Source organism: Phyllostomus hastatus, unplaced genomic scaffold (assembly GCF_019186645.2).
Source record: "Phyllostomus hastatus isolate PE091 unplaced genomic scaffold, TTU_PhHast_1.1 phas_contig_948, whole genome shotgun sequence".
NCBI lineage: Eukaryota > Metazoa > Chordata > Mammalia > Chiroptera > Phyllostomidae > Phyllostomus > Phyllostomus hastatus.
The window spans coordinates 4,863,745-4,872,341 of NW_025333993.1; the positions used below are offsets into that span (position 1 = coordinate 4,863,745).

An 8,597-nucleotide genomic window follows, 5' to 3' on the forward strand; every position below is an offset into this window, starting at 1 on the left:
TTTTTTATTTACTTTCCTACAGAGTGTGAAGTTTCAACCTTCCCTGGAATCCTCAATTTCATCTTTAGAGCAGATACAGAGCAAAATCCAAAACACAGAGTTCCAGAACGATACACAGGTAGGGGCATTCTCTTGCACCAATGTGTCCATCAGTGCCTTGCAGAGACATGCTCCTTCAGGCCCGGTCTCTTGGCAGAGACATGGCCCCTTTGCCTCTGGCTGAAGCACTCATCAGCCCCAAATGACCCTTCCTGAGTCCCGAGTGGCAAAGGCATTCTCCCCGACCGGTTACAGGCGACCTTTCCTAGGTCTTACAATACAGAATGTTTCTGATCAGAAACAAAACCAATGTGAGAAACTTGCTCTTTTCCCACGAAACCAGAAAACAAATAGTTGAGGTTTCCTTTACTCCAGGTTTGAAACTTTCACATCCTTTATACATAATTTTACTCATCCAGATTTAACCATCATTCTCTTTTAATCCTGGTTCCTTTCCCACTCTGGGAAGGACTGTACTTAAACTCAGCATGTGGCAGCCGAAAGTCCCTGGCACTGCAGGTACCTTCCACTAAAAGTCCCTAGATTTGCAGGGACATCCTGCAGCTTTCTGAAGCTCAGACCTTGCAAACATCCTATATATCAGACAGTCACCCTTGGCCCTCAGTTCATGACCTTCGGAACCAGAGCCATTCCTATCAGAACCAGTTACACAGAGAACCTGACTGGTGCGGTGCCCACACAGCAGCAGCACACAGCCCATGATCGGAAGAGAACCTTTAGCCTGGCACCTTGCCCAGTTCCAAGATGGCAGCGCTCTCGCGTGACCGTCATCCAAGATGGCAGCACCCATGCATGCCACGTCATCCAAGATGGCGATGCCCATGCACACTCCACCCCAAAATGGCGGCGCACCCACTCAGCTTGCTGTCCGATCTCCAACATACATGCAATCCAGTACTGTGGCAGGACCGCCCCCCCACCCCCCCATGATGAATTCTCCCGGTCGGCGCTGACAGACAAGGGAAGGGACTCTCAGGTCGCCCGCCTGGCCTCGCCCCTCTTGGGGCACCGAGGTTCCGTCCCAGCTAAGGCTGCCCGTGTAGGGTTCACGTTAAACTCCCAGCCGTTGTGCCGTGTGACAGACGGAGGAACTGCAGGTTAGGGCTCACTCACGCTCCGCAGGCTTCCACCCGTGGAGCAACAAACACAGCCATGCACACAAACACACCGAGTTTATTACATTCCCACCCGCCCAAACTGTGGGGGCCCTGCCTGGGCCCCCCGAACTGCGGGAGCCCTGCCTGGGCCTTCCGGCCGGAGGGGTGATCAGTCCCTCCTTCCACTCCAAGAGTGGGCCTGGGTTTCGGGCTCCTGGTCCCCGGGGCACTTACCAGATGGGTGCACTTCCCAGATTCCACCAGTCCGCACCCGGCCAGCCCTGGTCAAAGGGCGGTCTGGGGGCCGAGCCTGCGGAACCCGGGATGTTCAGGACCTGAAATCACCGGGGCGTTCTCGCACCTCCTTATCACCTCAGGGCCCCACCAGCCATCCCAAGGCCGCCCGCCTTCACCGGGGACAACAGCCCGCTCATGGGAGTCGCTTCCCGGCCAGGGAACCAACATGTTACGGAAAAGACGACTCGGACAGCCTGGGAGTTTGCGAAGTGGGGTTTATTCATGCACGCAGACCCAGAAGAGATAAAAAAAAAATCCAAATTCTGGGCCTTGAGCTCAGGCTGGAGTTTCCTTATATGCTTGTTACACAGGCAGAAGGAGGAGGGGAAGGAGTGCAGCTGCTAAAAGCAGGGATTAGCCTACGACCTTGAGATAACTGCTTATCTGGGAACGGCTGCTGGTCAGCTCCTGCCTAAGAATGGCTACTGCTCAGCTATGACCTGTCACAAAAGGAGATAGAAAACAGGTCTTAACAGAATGCAGAGAAAGAAAGAAAGAAAGAAAGAAAGAAATAGATAAGTTTTTACCAGGCTGCACATCATATCCCCAGAACTTACTGTTCCTACAGCTGGAAGTTTGCACCTTCTGACCCCTTGCACCTGTTTTGCCCATGCCCCACCCCATCACTGGCAACCACCAACCTTTTCTCTGCATCTGTGAGTTCAGTTTTGAAATGTTTTGTTAGATCCTACATATAAAGGAGATCACCCAGCATTTGTCTTGCTCTGACTTATTTCACCAGAGGGAAGGCGTCGCGCGTCCTCCCCCTGCAACAATCTGCATATGACAGGGACCAGTTTAAGAAGAAGTGCCGTAACGACTGGTGGGCGTGTACAAGACTCTATCGCTTCGCTGAAACATGGCATTGCTGGTGAGGATGGGCAGAATCCGCACGCGGTCCCCCACCCCTGCGGGTCTAGGAGTCTCCTGCCCGTGGAGCGCGGAGTGCAGCAGCCCCGCCCCGCCCCCAGCACTCCCCGGGACCTGACCCTTCCCCAGATCTCCATCTTCCTTGGATTCTCCTCCTCCGTCTCAGCAAACAAGGGCAGAGACAGTTAACTGAGAGAAATGCAGGGATGGGAGGTGATGTCCATTATTTACAACAGGTAATTATTTTTAAAGACTGTCATGCTAACGTGAAGAGAGTCCAGGAGCTTTTACGACACCTGACTACCGCAGGTTTGAAAGGGTTTTCTGTTACTGAGAGCTATACTTATCCCCAGGAAGTCAGAAACCTAAACCAAATAAGAAGTGAAACAGAAAGAGGACTTTGAAAAAAGTCAGAGGCAACACTGACTGGGTATATTTCACACACATACACACACACACACACTCGCTGTCTCACACATGCGCACACAGCTGGTACAGACGTTGTCAAAAATGTTAACGAACTCTGAAGGTACTTCGCTGCATGCAGCAATGACCCAAAGGGACTCCCTTCTGGTCCCCCCCACGAAGTCGAAACCCTGCTGCCACTTCTCAACGTGGAGACGTCCCTTCGCCACCCTGCCTGTCAGCCTCCCCGCAGCCCCCGCAGCCAGCAGGGAACCGAAGAGGGGACAAGTGTTTTCAGATTAGGTTGTCCATCTTAACCGTGAGATGTCCAGTCCCTAATCGCACGCTGGCACGGTGCCCACAGAGTCACAGAACTGCCTCCTGGGCGCAGTGACAAGGTAACACTTCATCAAGAAAGACATCAAGAGCCAGAACTGCATAAATAATCCAATGAAAATGGGGGAAGGACCTGAACGACATTTTCCCAGAGGACACATGCCAATGACCGACAGGTACATGAAAAGATGCTCAGCGGCCCTCGCCAGCAGGGAGACACAAATAAAACATGAACTATCAGTGCACACCTATCAGGATGCCTGTCAAAGAGGCAAGAAATAGCAAACGCTGGGGAGGGCGTGCAGGCAAGGGAGCCCTCCTGCACTCCTGATGGGAAGGTGAATTTGTGCAGCCGCAGTGGGCAACCGCATACAGGTTCCTCAAGAAGTTAAAAATAGAACTGCCTTAGGTGTATCTGACCACCCCACTTCTGGGTAAATAATTCAAAGAAAATGAAATATTGTCTCAAAGAGATTCCTGCACTTCCTGTTCACTTGCAACCTTTTTTTTTTTCCAGAACAGCCAAGGTACAGAAACAACCTAACTGGCTGTGAATGAATGCATGGACAGATCAAGAAAATGCTGTGTGTACCTACAATGGACTATTACTCGTCCTTAAAAAAGAAGGAAACCTTGCCCATTGTGACACTACGGATGAACCCAGAGGGCAACACGCTAAGTGAAATGAGCCAGCCATCCATACGAAGACAAGTACTCCATAGTATCGCTTCCATGTGGAATTTTAAAAAATAAAAAATAGAAAATAGAAAAAAATCAAAAAGCCCTGGCCGTGGGGCTCAGTTGGTTGGAGCTTCACCCTATAACCAAAAGGTTTCGGTTCAATTCCAGGTCAGGGCACGTACCTAGGTTGCCGATTCCATCTCAGGTCCCGGTGGGACCCAGAGGCCACCAATGGGTCACATGGAAGTTTCTCTCTCTCCCATCCTCTCTCTCTGGAAGCAACGAAAAAAATGTCCTCGGGGTGAGGATTTTTTAAAAAGTCAAACACACAGAAACAGAGTATAGAAGTCGTAGCTGGGGCCTGGGGCTGGGAAAACAAGCAGTGGTTCTGAGGCTCCCGGGGGGCGCAGGGGAACACACACGACAACGCTGTATAACTGAAATTTCCTGAGTAGAACTGGAATGTTTTCACCCCGCCCCAAAAAAATGTAAATGAAAAAAAAAAAAAAGGAACACTGGTAGACCAAGTTTGATCAAATTTGGCCTGTAACCATTTTACTTTCCTTAATGTAAAAATAACAGTACCTCAAACCCGCAGTACGGGGTGCTCCGCGGCCCAAAGCGCTCCGGCCAGCGCCACCCCTGGTTCACCGAGACTGCCCGAGTTTCCGCGTCCGCACCTCCAGGGCGAGCACCGGACCCCCGTGTCCTCTTGCCCTCCGCGCCCCACCCCCTGAGCGCCCCCCGAGCGCTCCGAGCGCCCGAGCCCGCACCTCCTCTGGAGCCCGCGCCGGGCTGGTGCTGCCCTGTGCCCTCTCCGCAGTTGGCGTGCACGCCCCTACCTCCTGCGTCCCCCGCGTCCCCGCGTCCCCGCGTGGCCGTATCCCCCCAGAGGCCCCTGCGCCCTGGCGCCGGCACAGCCTTTGGCCCCCGTGTGCGCGCCCCCGCGCCCCTGGCCCTCACCATGCGTCCCGCACGGCTCGGCGGTCCAGCCCGGCTGCAGCCGCAGCTGCAGCGAGCTCAGAGCCGCAGGGGGACCTGCAGAGCCGGGGCAGCGGCGGGACCCGCAGCAGCCGGGTCAGGCGGAGCGCCGCCCGCACCTCCGCAAGGCACTCCCGCGTGGGAGGAGCGGCGCGCGATGCGCACACTGAATCTGATAGGTGAGGAGGCTGGCGGCGGTGTTGGGGGGCGGGCATGGGAGGGCGACACGCAGTGCCCGGCGACTCGCGGTGCGCTCCAACTGTCGGGGGGAGGCGCGAGAGCCCCGGAATCCCCTTCACAGCCCGGCGCGGGCTCAGAGAAGCCGCCAGACGGCGGCTCCGGGCAGCGTAGGAGGTAGCAGGGGCCGTCTGCAAGTTCCGCCTCCGTGGCCCCAAGGGGAAGGGCATCTTTCCCTGAGCGCCAGACGCGCCCTGTGATGGAGTTTGCTCAGATTCCCTTCGGCCGGTGCTGGAAGCTCCCCTCCTGCCCTGCAAGCGGGCGGTTTCAGAGCTAACTTGTAACCACTCTCGTGTGCTCAGAAGGCAGCGCAGTCTGGTGATCCCCAAACCCCCGAGGCATCCAGAAGGAACACCCTTCCCCCCTCCAGAAAAGAGATGCGTTTTCATCGCAAACAGTTTCCTTGTGAGCAATGATTAGTCAAGGTCAGGTTGGGGGCGGGGGGGGGGCGGGGGGGAGGCGTCACGGGGGGTAGTTGAACCCTTAGGACAAGGGAATGAAGTGAGTAATGTTCCATTTCCCGTTTCACCGATGAGGGCACAGAGAAGTTAGGAGGCATGGCGAGTGGTGAGACAGAGGGGACCCCAGTGGGGTGCCAGGGGGACCCCAGCTTTCCCTGGCAGGAAAAATATACTTGTGTACAAAAATACGCATGTGTATTTTTAAGAGTTGGGAACATCATTGATCATCTGATTCGGCAGATGTCATCCTTGGCTGTGCAGTAAAAAACCGCCTGGAAATTTCTGAAAATCCCTAGTGCTCAGGCCCTACCCCGGGCCAGATGAATCGATTTCTTTTCCTTAATCTCTCGTAGCTCCAGTAGCTTCCAAACAATGCCAAGCCCCGGGTCCCCGTGGTTAGCATGGGATTCTTCTTGGGCAAGGATGAAGTGAGCTGATGTGTGTGGAACGGGGTGAAGACGGCTCCCGGAGAGTCAGGGAGATGGGGTGCCAAAGCTTAAGAGGTTCGGAATCTGGATGCTCCCCCGGCCCAGCGCTGCCCCCCGCGAGGGGCCCGGCTACCCTGGGGCTGATGGACTGACTGACTGACTGACAGGACAGCTCGCATCACTGGCTCTGGGACGGGCGCGAGGATGGTATTTTGAGGTCTCAGGATCTGGCCCGTTTAAATGTTCACGGCCCGTGAGAAAGGCGTGTGAGAAACCGTAGCACACCTTCGTCAGAGAGCGGGAGAAATACAAGAGCGTCGATGGAGACAGGCTTTCTGGGAAACTCGGAAGAGGGACCGAAGTGCTTGGAAAATGTTGCTGATGACCTAGATCCTCCCCCCCACCCCCCCGAGTGCCCCACCAGATTCCCGCAGAAAGATCAGGCACAGGAAGCAGCCCCTCCTCATGTACCTGCAGGAGGGGGTTTGGGAACAGGAAGATGGGGGGCCCCCGTGCCCTTCACTGGAGAAAAGAAAGGGAGAATCTTTGTTGCCAAAGAAAAGCCCTTAGAAACTCGTAAAGAAGAAAAAATGAGCCTCGATCCAGAACTGGAAGATGCCTTGGCCAGCCAGGGCCTCCGACACTGAACTCCACCACGCAGCTGGCTCAATAATCCACAGTTTGACGAAGAAACATCCCCCGAGAAAGGAGGCCGAGGGCCTGTGGGAAATGTGGTCAGACGCGGAGAGGTCAAGCTGATATTTGAGCAACCACCGAACCCCACAAATGGGGAAGTGGGGTTGCGGCAGGGGAAAGCCAACAGTGTCAGCCTCCAAGACGCCAGTCTCAACACGGAGAAGGTTCCGGTTCCGACCCCGAAGGCGTTCCGAAGGCTTTGGAGACCAAGGCTCCCGTGGAGAAGTTCAGCCTGGCGCCACGCACCATGGCCGCCCCGCGCCCAAGCCCTGTGCGGGGATGCCGAAAGGAAGCCAGCTCCTGAAAAGCCTGAACATTGGGTCCGACTTCACAGCCGGAACCGGGACCCCGGCCCTGGTAGAAGGACTAAGAGAAAACGACACCTTGACGGAAATCAGGCTGACAACCGGAGACCGCAGCTGGGAATGGCCGTGGAGAGGGAGATTGCCCAGATGCTCGAGGAGAATTCAAGGATCCTCAAATGTGTTTGTTTGTTTAATTTTTTATGTATTTCCATTACCATTGAGTCCCCTTATACCTCCCCTCCCTGCCCCCACAGTCACCCCACTGTTGTCCCGGCCCATGAGTCCTTTCTGCGTTTTGCTGGATCCCTTCCCGCCGGGCCTCCCCCTCCCCCCACACTGGCTGTCATCTGCTCTCCATCTATGGGCCTGCCTCTGTTTTGCTTGTCAGTCCAGTGTGTGCAATTAGATTCCACACAGGAGTGACGTCATACGGTGTTTGTCTCTCTCTGCCTGGCTTATTTCACGGAGCGTGATGTGCTCTGGTAAGGGTCCTCAGATTTGGGCTCAGGGTAGCAAGCAAGGGCCACGAGCACGGGTCGCAGTTGCCATCACAAAGAATAATGACCTAGTTCACAAAAAGCGAGTTGAAGGAGACCAAAGGTAAATTTCTACGAGAAGTGAAGTGTCACCTCAGCAGCTGTTTGAAACTGAACAAAGCCCAGACCCGGTAGCTCAGTTGGTTGGAACTTTATCCCGATGCACCAAGGTTGCAGGTTCGATCCCCGGTCAGGGCACCTACTAGAACAACCAATAATTGTGAAGGTCTCTCTCTCTCTCTCTCCCTCCTCCCCCTCCCTCCCTCTCCCCCTCTCTCCCCACCCCTCAATCCCTTCCTCTCTCTCTCTAGAATCAATAAATTTAAAAATGGTTTAATTTCTTTTTTTTTTTTTTTTAGATTTTATTTATTTATTTTTAGGGAGGGAAGGGAGGGGGAGAGACAGAGACAGAGAGAGACAGAGAGAGAGAGAGAGAGAGAGACATCAATGTGCGGTTGCTGGGGGTTATGGCCTGCAACCCAGGAATGTACCCTAGCTGGGAATCGAACCTGGGACACTTTGGTTCCCAGCCCGCGCTCAATCCACTGAGCTACGCCAGCCAGGGCTTAATTTCTTAAATAAGAAAGAAAAAGAACAAAAACTCTTCCCCCTCCCTATCAGGACTACGTTATCAAAGGTTGTTCATTTCCGTTAACCGTGCAACTAATAATGTAATTGTCATTCTTTTTCAGCACGACTTATTTATCTTGGATTTTTCTGATATTTACAATGGTTTTACCTGCTCACGGGCACCTCTGGCAGGGTCGTACCCCTTAGGATGCTGAAAGCCAGTCCGGTGAGCCGTTTGAGCTACGGTGTCCGTGGCTGACAGGGCTGCGACACGTGGGGGCTCACCATCACCCCACTGGGGGCCACCCTGCCTACATGGCCCAGAAAAGCCCGCCCCACCTGGGCTGACAGCACCGTCCACAAGAGACTGGCTTTTCCCCAAATGGGTGAGGGCTGCGGAACTTAACTGTAACCCCAACCCCTCCGGGGGCCGAGGAACCATTGGCTGGAGCCAGTATGGCCCTCAAGGTTGTAACAAAACAAGGCTGTGGCCAGTCACACCGTGCAGGTTGGGACAAGCATGGCCCCTCCTCCTTCTAGGTAGATGGGACCACATCTTCCCCAACAATTAAGGGATTGTCACTCAGAGTTGTTGAGGTCTGCCCTGCCTGGTCTCAGGAAAACTGTAACCGCCCGT

General features: G+C 54.6%; 1 pseudogene; it reads left to right on the forward strand.

Moving 5' to 3' along the window:
• Positions 1-5,826: 5,826 nt before the first annotated feature.
• Positions 5,827-7,458, forward strand: LOC123827944 (annotated as a pseudogene).
• Positions 7,459-8,597: the final 1,139 nt, after the last annotated feature.